Here is a 14,229-nt window from a genome sequence, read left to right as displayed (position 1 = left end):
ATTGACCCTGTGACCTCCCATTAACAAGGTGCTTTGAGTGAGAGAAACTCGACCAATATCAATATATTTCTCATAGAACCAACCTTCTTTTACTTCTTTTTTAGGATAGAAATAAAATGCTAAGGAATTTTGATTAATTTCTTACCTTTTTAAGGTCTAGTAAACCATACAGATTTTACTAGATGTAAATCATCATCAACATCATTTGTTAAAATAGTTTATTTATAAATTAATTAATTTTACAATAATTTTATTTATTTATTTATTTATTTTCAATTTTTTTTTCCAAGAAAATATTTGGACAAATCTAGCCGAAGGGGATTACTTCCCGCCACTTTATTATCACTTCCTAACCCAGAAGCCTTGAGGAGAATTGACCGAGTGACCTCCCATTAACAAGATATTTTTAGCTAGAAAAACACAATCAATAAAACTAACCAAAAAGACTCTTTATTATTAATTTTATAATATAATAAATGTAAATTTTATTTTATTATTTAAATAAATCTAATATTTTTTAAAATACAAACTTGAGTAACTAATTTTGAAATTTATTTATTTTCCTGTATACTATATTAGTTTTATGTTTAATAAATGTTAATTAGATTTAAAAATATCCCAATCTTATTATTTAGATTTAAAAAAAACCCTTGTTTTTCAATATCGTTAATCACAATCTAATTTAAATAAAAATTTATAAATAATTTAATATTTCAAAAAAAATATAATCATTAAAAGATTCAAAATATATATCATTGAAGAGAGCCAATTTGGTGAAGTGGGTACCCACTATAATCAGAATTGTCAGAAACATTCTTGCGGAATGCCCCTCCTCGGAAACCCAAATTAGTAGATAATGCCCCTCCTCAGAAACCCAACTGTTATTTGTACTCATATGAGGCTTCTAGCAATTCTAGCTAGATTAAATAAGCATATTGCAATTTTCTTGAGTTTGGATGGCCTTTTGTTTTTTTTTTTAACCAAAACAAAAATTATATTACTAAAAATCTGTGCTAGGAACACAACATACACATATGGTGCCAAAGAAATCAAAAGCAAGTCTCCATCTATTTTAGGGTTGTTCTTATGAGTGTGAGATCACAATTTTTTGTTCATTTCTTCCTATTCTATCTATTATGTCTAACTGTGTAGATTTTGCAAAAAACATAGCATAAAACAACATTTCCAAGTCATCTATTAAGCATTTAAGCAAGGGGGATTCTGGTTCTACCCTCTTTTCTCTCTCGGAGGTGAAATTGTTGTGTTGAGGCCCGGAACAAGTTGAGCAAATTGTGGATGAGTCTTTGCTAGAGGTTAATGCATCCAAATGCCATATAGCTAACCCTATTTGGATCTTCTCTCTAGTTGTTGGCCCAAGCTAATTAACTGATCTTCGTTCCTCTGCATGCTAGACTTCTGATCTACTAACAACGCCATCACTGTGATCAGGCTTGAGACTATTCGACTATGTATGATGATGATCTGTAAGGCCTGTTCACAATTTGTAGCTTGCACTTCCGAACATATTGAAACCCTCGCCACGTAGCTCACAAAGATTCATGTGTATGATCTGAAAACTGTCAGTTTTAGAAATTGGAATTTCAGGTTATTTATTTTATTTTAATTTAAAATCTTTTAGTTATTTGTACTCGTTATTCCTACTCATCCAGGCTTCTAGTAATTCTAGCTATATTAAATAAGCAAATTGCAATTTTCTTGAGTTTGGATGGCCTTTTGTATTTTTTTTAACCAAAACAAAAACTGCATTAATAAAAATATGCCCTAGGAACACAACATATACATATGATGCCAAAGAAATCAAAAGCAAGTCTCCATCTATTTTAGGATTTTTCTTGGTAGTGTGAGATCAAATTTTTTTGTCCATTTCTTCCTATTCTATCTATTATGTCTAACTGTGTAGATCTTGCAAAAAACATAGTATCAAGCAGCATTTCCAGGTCATCTATTAAGCATTAACAAAATTTATTGTTTACATGTGCTACATTTATTGTTTACTGTCATTCAAAATTTATTGTTTACTTCATTGTTTATTAAAAGATAAATATAAAGATATCTTGGTATGGAAAAAATATGAAAAGACCATGAAAAATAGGAACACCAAATATCCAATGCTCAAAGATGTAACTTTAGCTTGAGACATGTTGGAACCTCTTCTTAATTAAGATGTTTGATGTGATCTGTATGTGGCTTCGTCAGTAATTCAGCCACAACTTTGCATTTCACAGTTTTATAAAATCAACTGACATATTCAATAATATATGACAAAATCCAAGAATATATAAAATCTCGAAATTCAAAATTATATACAAATTTGATAACATTTTGTTTAACTATAGAGCACCCATCGATCAATGAGCCTCAAAGGAGATAATACCTGTAAATAAGTCCATTCTTAGCAGCAATCCTCATTTATTAACAGATTGTGCATAACACGTTAACATAGTGTATTGTTATAAGTATGTTTGAGCGGGCAGGATGATGCAGCATGAACCTCTTCAATCATCTGGCCAGTCCAAACTAAAATTTTCTTCGACCACATCCACTCTGAGATTAGGCACGGCATAGGCTTTGATATCCAACCATTGTTGTCCGTTTTTCTCGTCACATATTACATGTTTTAAAGACCTTAGTTTGGATAATGCTTTAGGCAGGATCTTCAAACCAGAGCACTCTCTCATGTCCAAAACCTTTTGGTTTGATAGTTGATCAAATTCTAGGAGAGGGTCCTTCAAAGAGCTGCATAGTGAAATATCAAGAAATTCTAATTGTTGAATTCTGTAAATGGAAGGAAGAAGCATTGGCAAGCTTGGACTTGCAGACAATCTCAGCGACCTAAGTGACCTTAAATTTCCCAAGTGATCCAGTAACTTTTCGATAAGATGGAAATTACTAACAGACAACCTTTCCATGGGGAAATTAAACTACATATGTTTGCTAGCAATTCCTCCAAATTGCTACAGTGATCAAATATAATTTCTACAAACTTAGGAAACTCTAGGACTTTCCCCTTGTTAAATAGAGTCATATTTCCCAAGCCCTCACAAAGGCATAGAAAGAAATTTTCCAAGTTCTTCCAGGATGTACAGTACTCGTAAAGAGGAGGTAGTATCAACTTCTCAGGGAATACAGACTTAAGTTGGGTAAGTGATGAAAATACTGACAGTCCTTTAAGTACTGCATGCTTTAAATGGTAATTGTACATGATAAGAACCTGAAGTTTTGGCATGGTATGTAAAAGTTGGAAGACAGTATTGACTTGCATCAAAGAACAAAGCCAGAGCTTTCACCTAAGAAAAATCTATTTGAGACCAACTTTGTTTTTCCACTAAACCTATAGTAATGTCCCAGAAATGTAAAAGTTAGAAAGCTGAGATGCTATGCTGATAAAAATGCTTCCTTATTAAATTTGAAAATTTAGTAAATTCAACAAATAATTATTCAATGCTTATGCAGGGAAAAGAGAATAAGTTTCAGGGATGACCTATATGAATTGAAACAAATTGAACCTTAGATGTATGCTTTAGTGCCAACCATTTTGTGGGAATAACATCCTCTTTGGTAGGCATGAAAAGCCTCTTATCAATGGCACTATCCCGGCTTGCCAGAGGCAAAGCTAAATCATGCATCACATCATGTTGATTAGAGTAAAGCTCACTAGCATAATCAAATGAGATGGCTAGATTCGTGATACATCAAAACTTGTATTAACCAAAGGTAATGATCTGAAAAACACCTTTATCTTTACCAGCTAACACATTGATTTATCTTACCTTCTTGATTTCTAATTATTTTTTTGCCTCTACTTTTTTGCAAAGCTGGTGCTCATCAAATAATTTGACGGACAACACCGCTTAAAATTAAGATGAGATACTAATATGAAAAATGAAAAGAACAAAACAATCTGCACTCGGAACACAGCATATACATCTGATGCCAAAGAAATCAAAAGCAAGTCTCCATCTATTTTAGGACTATTCTTGGGAGTGTGAGATCAAACTTTTTTGTTCATTTCTTCCTCTTCTATCTATTATATCTAACTGTGTAGATTTTGCAAAAAACATAGTATCAAGCAACATTTCCAAGTCATCTATTAAGCATTTAAGCAAGGTGGATCCTGCTTCTGCCCTATTTTCTCTCTGGGAGGTGAGATTGTTGTGTTGAGGTCCGAAACAAGTTGAGCAAATTGTGGCTGAGTCTTTGCTAGAGGTTAATGCATCCAAATGTCATATAGCTAACCAGGTTTGGATCTTCTCTCTAGTTGCTGACCCAAGCTAATTAACTGATAGCTAACCCTGTTTGGATCTTCTCTCTAGTTGCTGACCCAAGCTAATTAACCGATCTCCGTTCTTTGCACGCTAGACTTTTGATCTACTAACACTTCCATCACTGTGATGAGGCTTTATTCGATTATTTCTGATGATGATCTGTAAGGCCTGTTCATAATTTGTAGCTTGCACTTTCGACATATTGAAACCCCCCCCATGTAGCTCACAAAGATTCATGTGTGTGATCTAAAAACTCAAAGATTGATGTGTATGATCTAAAAATTGTCAGTTTTGGTAATTGGAATTTCGGGTTACTTTATTTATTTTAATTTAAAATCTTTTAGTTATTTGTACTCGTCGAGGCTTCCAGCAATCTCAGCTATATTAAATAAGAAAATTGCAATTTTCTTGAGTTTGGATGGCCTTTTGTATTTTTTTTAACCAAAACAAAAATTGTATTAATAAAAATCTGCCCTGGGAACACAAAATATACATCTGTTGCCAAAGAAATTAAAAGCAAGTTTCCATCTATTTAAGAGTATTCTTGGGAGTGTGAGATAAATTTTTTTTGTTCATTTCTTCCTATTCTATCTATTATGTCTAACTGTGTAGATTTTGCAAAAAATATAGTATCAAGCGGCATTTCCATGTCATCTATTAAGCATTAATAAAATTTATCGTTTACATGTGCTACATTTATTGTTTACTGCCATTCACAATTTATTGTTTACTTCATTTTTTATTAAAAGATAAATATAAAGATATCTGGGTATGGAAAAAATATGAAAAGACCATAAAAAAATAGGAACACCAAATATCCAATGCTAAGAAATGTAACTTTAGCTTGAGACATGTTGGAACCTCTTCTCAATTAAGATGTTTGATGTGATCTGTATGTGGCGTCATCAGTTATTCAGCCACAGCTTTGCATTTCACAGTTTTATAAAATCAACTGACATATTAATCATATATAACAAAATCCAAAAATATATAAAATTTCGAAATTCAAAATTATATACAAATTTGATAATATTTTGTTTAACTATAGGTCACCCATCGATCAATAAACCTCAAAGGAGATAATACCTGTAAATAAGTCCAATCTTAGCAGCAATCCTCGCTTATTAACAGATTGTGCATAACACATTAACATAGTGTATTGTTATAAGTATGTTCGAGCAGGCAGGATGATGCAGCATGAACCTCTTCAATCATCCTGCCAATCTAAACTAAAATGTTGTTCGACCACATCCACTCTGAGATTAGGCATGACAGAGGCTTTGATATCCAACCACTGTTGTCTTGTGTGCTCGTCATAGATTACATGTTTTAAAGACCTTATTTTGGTTAATGGTTTAGGCAAGATCTTCAGACCAGAGCACTCTCTCATGTCCAAAACCTTTAGGTTTGATAGTTGATCAAATTCTAAGGGAAGGTCCTTCAAAGCGTTGCACAGTGAAATATCAAGAAATTCTAATTGTTGAATTCCGCAAATGGAAGGAGGAAGCATTGACAAGCTTGGACTTGTAGGCAATCTCAGCAACCTAAGTGACCTTAAATTTCCCAAGACATCCGGTAACTTTTGGATAAGATGGCAATTACTGACAGACAACCTTTCCAAGGGGAAATTAAATTGCATATGTTTGCTGGCAATTCCTCCAAATCACTACAATGATTGAAGATAATTTCTACAAACTTAGGAAACTCTAGGACTTGGCCCTTGTCAAATAGAGTCATATTTCCCAAGCCCTCACAAAGGCATACATAGAATTCATCCAAGTTCTTCCAGGATATACAGTACTCATTAAGAGGAGGTAGTATCAACTTATCAAGGAATACATACTTAAGGTGGGTAACTGATGAAAATACTAACAGGCCTTTAAGTATTTCATGCTTTGAATTGTAATTGTACATGACAAGAACCTGAGGTTTTGGCATGGTATGTAAAAATGTTGGAAAACAGTAGTGGCTTGCATCAAAGAACAAAGCGAGAGCTTTCACCTAAGAAAAATCTATTTGAGACCAACCTTGTTCTTCCATTGAACCTATAGTAATGTCCCAGAAATGTAAAAGTCAGAACGCTGAGATGCTATGCTGATAAAAATGCTTCCTTATTAAATTTGAAAATATAGTGAACTGAACAAATAATTATTCAATGCTTATGCAGGGAAAAGAGAATAAGTTTCAGGGATGAGTTGTATGAATTGAAACAAATTGAACCTTAGATGTATGCTTTAGTGCCAACCATTTTGTGGGAATAGCAACCTCTTTGGCAAGCATGAAAAGCCTCTTATCAATGGCACTATCTCAGCTTGCCAGACGCAAGGCTAAATCATGCATCACATCATGTTGATTAAAGAAAACCTCACTAGCATAATAAAATACGATGGCTAGATTCCTGATACATCAAAACTTGTATTAACTAAAGGTAGTGATCTGAAAAACACCTTTATCTTTATCAGCTAACACATTGATTTATCTTACCTTTTTGATTTCTAATTTTTTTTGGCCTCTACTTTTTTGCAACGCTGGTGCTCGTCAAAGACTTTTATGGACAGCGCAACTTAAATTAAGTTGATATTGTTGAAAATGCAACAAGATGATGGAGCTTGGTGAAAAGAAGTCGCCTTCACTAAGTGGGTCCGCATGTTATTTTTTGGCGCAAAGTCTATTTTTAGACATATGGATCATGGTCTATGAGTTGCAGGATGCTATTTATGGATGATTGGTCATGTTGGTAAAAATAGATGGACTTCTATTTTTAGACATATGGGTGGAGTCTATTTTTAGACTGCCAAGTCTAAATATAGAACAATCGAATATTATTACCCCTTAATAATATTTGGACTATAAACATTATCTTATCCTCTTGCAGCACTTCAGTTCGAGCTATGGATGTGGCACATGCAACTGCCAGAAGGAAATAAGTGTTTCCTATGGGTTACTTGAGCTATTGCATGATAGACTTCAGTTAGAACTCAAGTGATTGAGTTTGGTGGAGTCGATTGAGGAGTTGATGGAGTTGTGTTCAGTTTGACTTAGTTGAACTAGTTGTATTTAGTCTGACTAACAAATACACTAGTGATGAGTGGTGTGAATTAATTATTAATTAATTCACTAATTATTAACTCATAAATCAACTAAAAAATACATCAGTTAACTCAGTGCTTGGACAGTTCAGTGGAGACAAGTGTTGGAGGTGAGTGAAAGGGTGAGACTACTATCAGTTGTGACTATAGTTGTGCATGAGATTTGCACATGCATTGCATGAGATTACCAATGAGGATTGCGCAGTGCAACAAAAGGTAATTCGAACTTGGATTGCAGGTATTCTCACATTGGATTGCGCAGTAGAGACAGGGAAACAGCGGAGGAGATTTGAATATGTGATTGGAGCAGATCTGAGCTAGTTTGTGTGTAGCAGGTGGAGATAGTACTGAGTACTTGCGAGGAGTATTTTACTATGTATTGTTACATGTTCTCTATCATTATAATATACAGATAGTTGAGGGGTTTTCAGTTGTATGCTTTCCCCATTACATACTGTGTTGATATGTTTGATTGACGTTTCAATGTGCGCATGCAATTGTTTTTAATTCCGCAAAATTGATTATCAAAATAGTAGAGGAGGTTATGTATTAGTGTATAATCAGGATAATCTCTGTAAATAAGTGTTATATTATTTAAAATTTCTACAGATATGCAAATATGAAGAATGAAAAGAACATAACAATCAAACAAATCTAAACAAGTTTCTCACTTCAATTTATAAATCTTTAGAATTTCATTTCCGCTATATCTAATTTACCCATTCTTCAATTTCTACATTAAGACATTTCCTTTACCACAATGAGTGATAATGCTAATATTATTTTTTACAAATAAAAAAACAATTTCATTACCTTTTTAAACCAAACATGTTTAAATTCCATACGAAACGTTTGTGAAATTTCAATTTTGACGATGTAGAATAAACGCGGAAAATCAAGTTGTAAAAAAGTAAAATCACTTCAGGCCAGCATGGAATCTTCCCTCTTCACATGCTGGTGGGCCCTAAAGTAAAAGTAGTGCGTTTGTACCGCTTCATGTCTTTTTCGGTAAGTTCCTAGCTAGAACGAGTGAGGAATATGAAGTTGTGAAAGGAAATCATGCCTGGAGTCTTCCCTCTTCACGTGTTGGTCGGCCATAGAACAAAAGTAGTGGACCATGTTTGTGGGCGTCGTACGGCTTCATTGGTTGGTGGCCAATAAATTCAAAAAATGTCTAAACGCGTAGAGAAATATCTCATAAAGTAGCACAGCGCACCGCTAATGTTATACCGAATCGTCCAAATATTACATGACCTAAATGGCATCTCTCACCTGTACCACACCTTTAAATACGCATTATTATTATTATTGGTTGGTGGCCAATCAATTCAAAAAATGTCTAAACGCGTACAGGAATATCTCAAAAAGTGGCACATCTCACCTATACCGATTCGTCCAAATATTACATGACATAAATGGCATCTCTCACCTGTACCGCACCTTTAAATACGCGTTATTATTATTATGACATAAAAGTATTGCAGCGCTCTGGTATTACATGGCAAATCCTATTTCCACCACAATTTTTTAATTAATGCCCCCTGACATGCGGGGCATTAGGGAAATATAACCTGCGCTGAAAAAACTGGAGGTGAAAAAAAAACAGCTCGCATTATATTTCCTTAATGCCCTGGCATGTCAGAGGGCATTAATTAAAGAATTGTGGCGGAAATAGGAATCGCCGTATTACATGACATAAATGGCATCTCTCAAGCGTCTATATACGCGTCTTCGTCACGCGTCTATGGTATCCAAAGCATCATCGTTCAACGCGTCCACTGCATTTTTAAACGGCATTCTCATGCATTTCGACATAAACTTTGAATTCCATTGAAGCTTTGCATTTCGACAAAATATGTGTATATAAATTCCTAATAATAAGAATAATGAAACAATACATATCTAAATCTGTGGATCCGGTATTGGTTGAAACATTTAATGTCTCAGTCACGTGGAGGATAGAGGTGTAACCTTCATCGCTCGTGTCATTACCTCCTAGGCCACTTCATTGAGGTCTCATATCGAATCTTGTAAAGTCAGAAACTACAACGAAGGCGCATGAATAAGAAAAAATCTCAATACGTGTCTTTCCTTCATTGGGTATGGACAGACGACGAAAGGGCGAGGGCAACCCTCCTTTTATAAAACACTTTTCGGTGTAATTATAAATGAGATAAAAGCGATGAAAATAAAAATGATATTTAATTTATAAATATCTTTCGTAATATTTTTTTAATAATATGAATTATTGAATTGAGGCTTCTGTGATCCATATCAACTTTAAAAAATCTATCGTAAATATGAATTACTCTTTATTCAACAATTAAATAATTAAATATTTAAAATAAAGATATTGATAAATTATTTAAAGTAAAGATATTGATACACTTTGTAATTATGTTGTAAGGGGTTCTTTTCTGAAATTAACTCTCTTCTTATTACGAGGTTACGGGGCAAGGGGTTACCTCTCAAATTAACTTTCTTCTTATCACACTTGTCTTGCTATAATCCATTAATTGAGATGTTAGACAATTCAAATAGTTTCCATTGTTGGATTAAACATATAATGCCTCCAAATTGCTACAGTGATCAAAGATAATTTCTGCAAACTTAGCAAACTCTAGGACTTGCCCCTTGTTAAATAGAGTCATATTTCCCAAGCCCTCACAAAGGCATACAAAGAATTTTTCCAAGTTCTTCCAGGATGTACAGTGCTCGTAAAGAGGAGGTAGTATCAACTTCTCGGGGAATACAGACTTAAGTTGGGTAACTGACGAAAATACTGACAGGCCTTTAAGTAATGCATGCTTTGAATTGTAATTGTACATGATAAGAACCTGAAGTTTTGGCATGGTATGTAAAAGCTGGAAGACAGTATTGACTTGCATCAAAGAACAAAGCCATAGCTTTCACCTAAGAAAAATCTATTTGAGACCAACTTTGTTTTTCCACTGAACCTATAGTAATGTCCCAAAAATGTAAAAGTTAGAAAGTTGAGATGCTATTCTGATAAAAATGCTTCCTTATTAAATTTGAAAATTTAGTAAATTCAAGAAATAATTATTCAATGCTTATGAAGGGAAAAGAGAATAAGTTTCAAGGATGACCTATATGAATTGAAACAAATTGAACCTTAGATGTATGCTTTAGTGCCAACCATTTTGTGGGAATAACATCCTCTTTGGTATGCATGAAAAGCCTCTTATCAATGGCACTATCCCGGCTTGCCAGAGGCAAAGCTAAATCACGCGTCACATCATGTTGATTAGAGTACAACTCACTAGCATAATCAAATGAGATGGCTAGATTCGTGATACATCAAAATTTGTATTAACCAAAGGTAATGATCTGAAAAACACCTTTATCTTTACCAGCTAACACATTGATTTATCTTACCTTCTTGATTTCTAATTATTTTTTTGCCTCTACTTTTTTGAAACGCTGGTGCTCATCAAAGAATTTGACAGATAACACCGCTTAAAATTAAGATGAGATACTAATATGAAAAATGAAAAGAAGAAAACAATCTGCACTCGGAACACAGCATATACATCTGATGCCAAAGAAATCAAAAGCAAGTCTCCATCTATTTTAGGACCGTTCTTGGGAGTGTGAGATCAAACTTTTTTGTTCATTTCTTCCTCTTCTATCTATTATATCTAATTGTGTAGATTTTGCAAAAAACACAGTATCAAGCAACATTTTCAAGTCATCTATTAAGCATTTAAGCAAGGCGGATCCTGCTTCTGCCCTATTTTCTCTCTGGGAGGTGAGATTGTTGTATTGAGGTCCGAAACAAGTTGAGCAAATTGTGGCTGAGTCTTTGCTAGAGGTTAATGCATCCAAATGTCATATAGCTAACCCTGTTTGGATCTTCCCTCTAGTTGTTGACCCAAGCTAATTAACTGATAGCTAACCCTGTTTGGATCTTCTCTCTAGTTGCTAACCCAAGCTAATTAACCGATCTTCGTTCTTTGCACGCTAGACTTCTGATCTACTAACAACTCTATCACTGTGATCAGGCATTATTCGATTATTTCTGATGATGATCTGTAAGGCCTGTTCACAATTTGTAGCTTGCACTTTTGGACATATTGAAACCCCCCCCCATGTAGCTCACAAAGATTCATGTGTGTGACCTAAAAACTCAAAGATTCATGTGTATGATCTAAAAACTGTTAGTTTTGGTAATTGGAATTTCAGGTTAGTTTATTTATTTTAATTTAAAATCTTTTAGTTATTTGTACTCGTCGAGGCTTCCAGCAATCTCAGCTATATTAAATAAGCAAATTGCAATTGTCTTGAGTTTGGATGGCCTTTTGTATTTTTTTTTACCAAAACAAAAATTGTATTAATAAAAATTTGCCGTGGGAACACAAAATATACATCTGTTGCCAAAGAAATTAAAAGCAAGTTTCCATCTATTTAAGAGTATTCTTGGGAGTGTGAGATAAAAAAAAATTTGTCCATTTCTTCCTATTCTATCTATTATGTCTAACTGTGTAGATTTTGCAAAAAATATAGTATCAAGCGGCATTTCCATGTCATCTATTAAGCATTAACAAAATTTACCATTTACAATTGCTACATTTATTGTTTACTGTCATTCACAATTTATTGTTTACTTCATTTTTAATTAAAAGGTAAATATAAAGATATCTGGCTATGGAAAAAATATGAAAAGACCATAAAAAATAGGAACACCAAATATCCAATGCTGAGAAATGTAACTTTAGCTTGAGACATGTTGGAACCTCTTCTTAATTAAGATGTTTGATGTGATCTGTATGTGGCGTCATCAGTTATTCAGCCACAGCTTTGCATTTCACAGTTTTATAAAATCAACTGACATATTAATCATATATAACAAAATCAAAAAATATATAAAATTTCGAAATTCAAAATTATATACAAATTTGATAATATTTTGTTTAACTATAGGTCACCCATCGATCAATAAACCTCAAAGGAGATAATACCTGTAAATAAGTCCAATCTTAGCAGCAATCCTCGCTTATTAACAGATTGTGCATAACACGCTAACATAGTGTATTGTTATAAGTATGTTCGAGTAGGCAAGATGATGCAGCATGAACCTCTTCAATCATCCAGCCAGTCTAAACTAAAATGTTGTTCGACCACATCCACTCTGAGATTAGGCATGACAGAGGCTTTGATATCCAACCACTGTTGTCCTGTGTGCTCGTCACAGATTACATGTTTTAAAGACCTTATTTTGGTTAATGCTTTAGGCAGGATCTTCAGACCAGAGCACTCTCTCATGTCCAAAACCTTTAGGTTTGATAGTTGATCAAATTCTAGGGGAAGGTCCTTCAAAGCACTGCAAAGTGAAATATCAATAAATTCTAATTGTTGAATTCCGCAAATGGAAGGAGGAAGCATTGACAAGCTTGGACTTGTAGGCAATCTCAGCAACCTAAGTGACCTTAAATTTCCCAAGACATCCGGTAACTTTTGGATAAGATGGCAATTACTGACAGTCAACCTTTCCAAGGGGAAATTAAACTGCATATGTTTGCTGGCAATTCCTCCAAATCACTACAATGATTGAAGATAATTTCTACAAACTTAGGAAACTCTAGGACTTGGCCCTTGTCAAATAGAGTCATATTTCCCAAGCCCTCACAAAGGCATACATAGAATTTTTCCAAGTTCTTCCAAGATATACAGTACTCATAAAGAGGAGGTAGTATCAACTTCTCAAGGAATACATACTTAAGCTGGGTAACTGACGAAAATACTGACAGGCCTTTAAGTACTTCACGCTTTGAATTGTAATTGTACATGACAAGAACCTGCGGTTTTGCCATGGTATGTAAAAATGTTGGAAAACATTATTGACTTGCATCAAAGAACAAAGCGAGAGCTTTCACCTAAGAAAAATCTATTTGAGACCAACCTTGTTCTTCCATTGAACCTATAGTAATGTCCCAGAAATGTAAAAGTCAGAACGCTGAGATGTTATGCTGATAAAAATGCTTCCTTACTAAATTTGAAAATTTAGTAAATTGAACAAATAATTATTCAATGCTTATGCAGGGAAAAGAGAATAAGTTTCAGGGATGAGTTGTATGAATTGAAACAAATTGAACCTTAGATGTATGCTTTAGTGCCAACCATTTTGTGGGAATAGCAGTATCATAACCTTGTTTAAAATCAAAAGACTCACCAGACTTAGTCTGAAATTGACTAAAGTTATGCTCTTCTTGGTCTTCTTGGCTCAGAAAAGTTTGTTGTTCCCTTTAGATCCATCAGGTTCATATGAGTGTCTTCTAAGGGTTCACTAGAAGTAGATCCTTCAACATAGTTATCTTGAAAAGGGGGTCTTATGTCATGGTCTGGGCTTGACCTACCAGCATTTGTGTTCTGCGTTTTCCTAAAATTTGGGTTCCTTATGGTATTGGACTGTTGTCCTTCCCATGATGATCTCCTCTCAACACTTTCTACTCTTTCTCCCAGCCTTTGTAGGCCACTGATAATAGCATCAAGCTTTTGATCAAAGGCTGAGGGTTCTTCCTTAAAGGTGGTTCTTCTTTCCACTCTAACTCTGTTTCTTTTGGCAATTAGGTTGGCCTCTACGCTAACAAAAACATTTGCATGTCTGCAAGGGTCTGAGGAGGTCTTTCTTTTAACTGGTATGCCATGTCTGGGTCGAATCCGTCAGGGAATTTGTATAAGGCAAGGTCAGGGGGCGGTCTTAAGTTCTGTGGTATTGCATTATAGACATTATTGAATCTTGCACAGTACTCCAAAACAGTCTCCTGGGGACCTCTTTTAATTGTATCATATTCTGCTAGTATGTGCAAGGGGTCTTTCTTTTTCTCCCATCTGTT

General features: G+C 34.3%; 1 pseudogene; it reads right to left on the bottom strand.

Annotated features, from left to right (window-relative positions):
* Positions 1-12,475: 12,475 nt before the first annotated feature.
* LOC149239457 (uncharacterized) lies at positions 12,476-13,206 on the bottom strand (annotated as a pseudogene).
* Between the last annotated feature and the right edge of the window lie 1,023 nt (positions 13,207-14,229).

Source organism: Pinus tabuliformis, chromosome 8 (genome assembly GCF_031772625.1).
Source record: "Pinus tabuliformis cultivar Carrire ecotype Pingquan chromosome 8, CPIR1, whole genome shotgun sequence".
Lineage (NCBI taxonomy): Eukaryota > Viridiplantae > Streptophyta > Pinopsida > Pinales > Pinaceae > Pinus > Pinus tabuliformis.
Note: the sequence above shows the minus strand (reverse complement) of the source record. Positions and strands in the feature narration are given on the sequence as shown.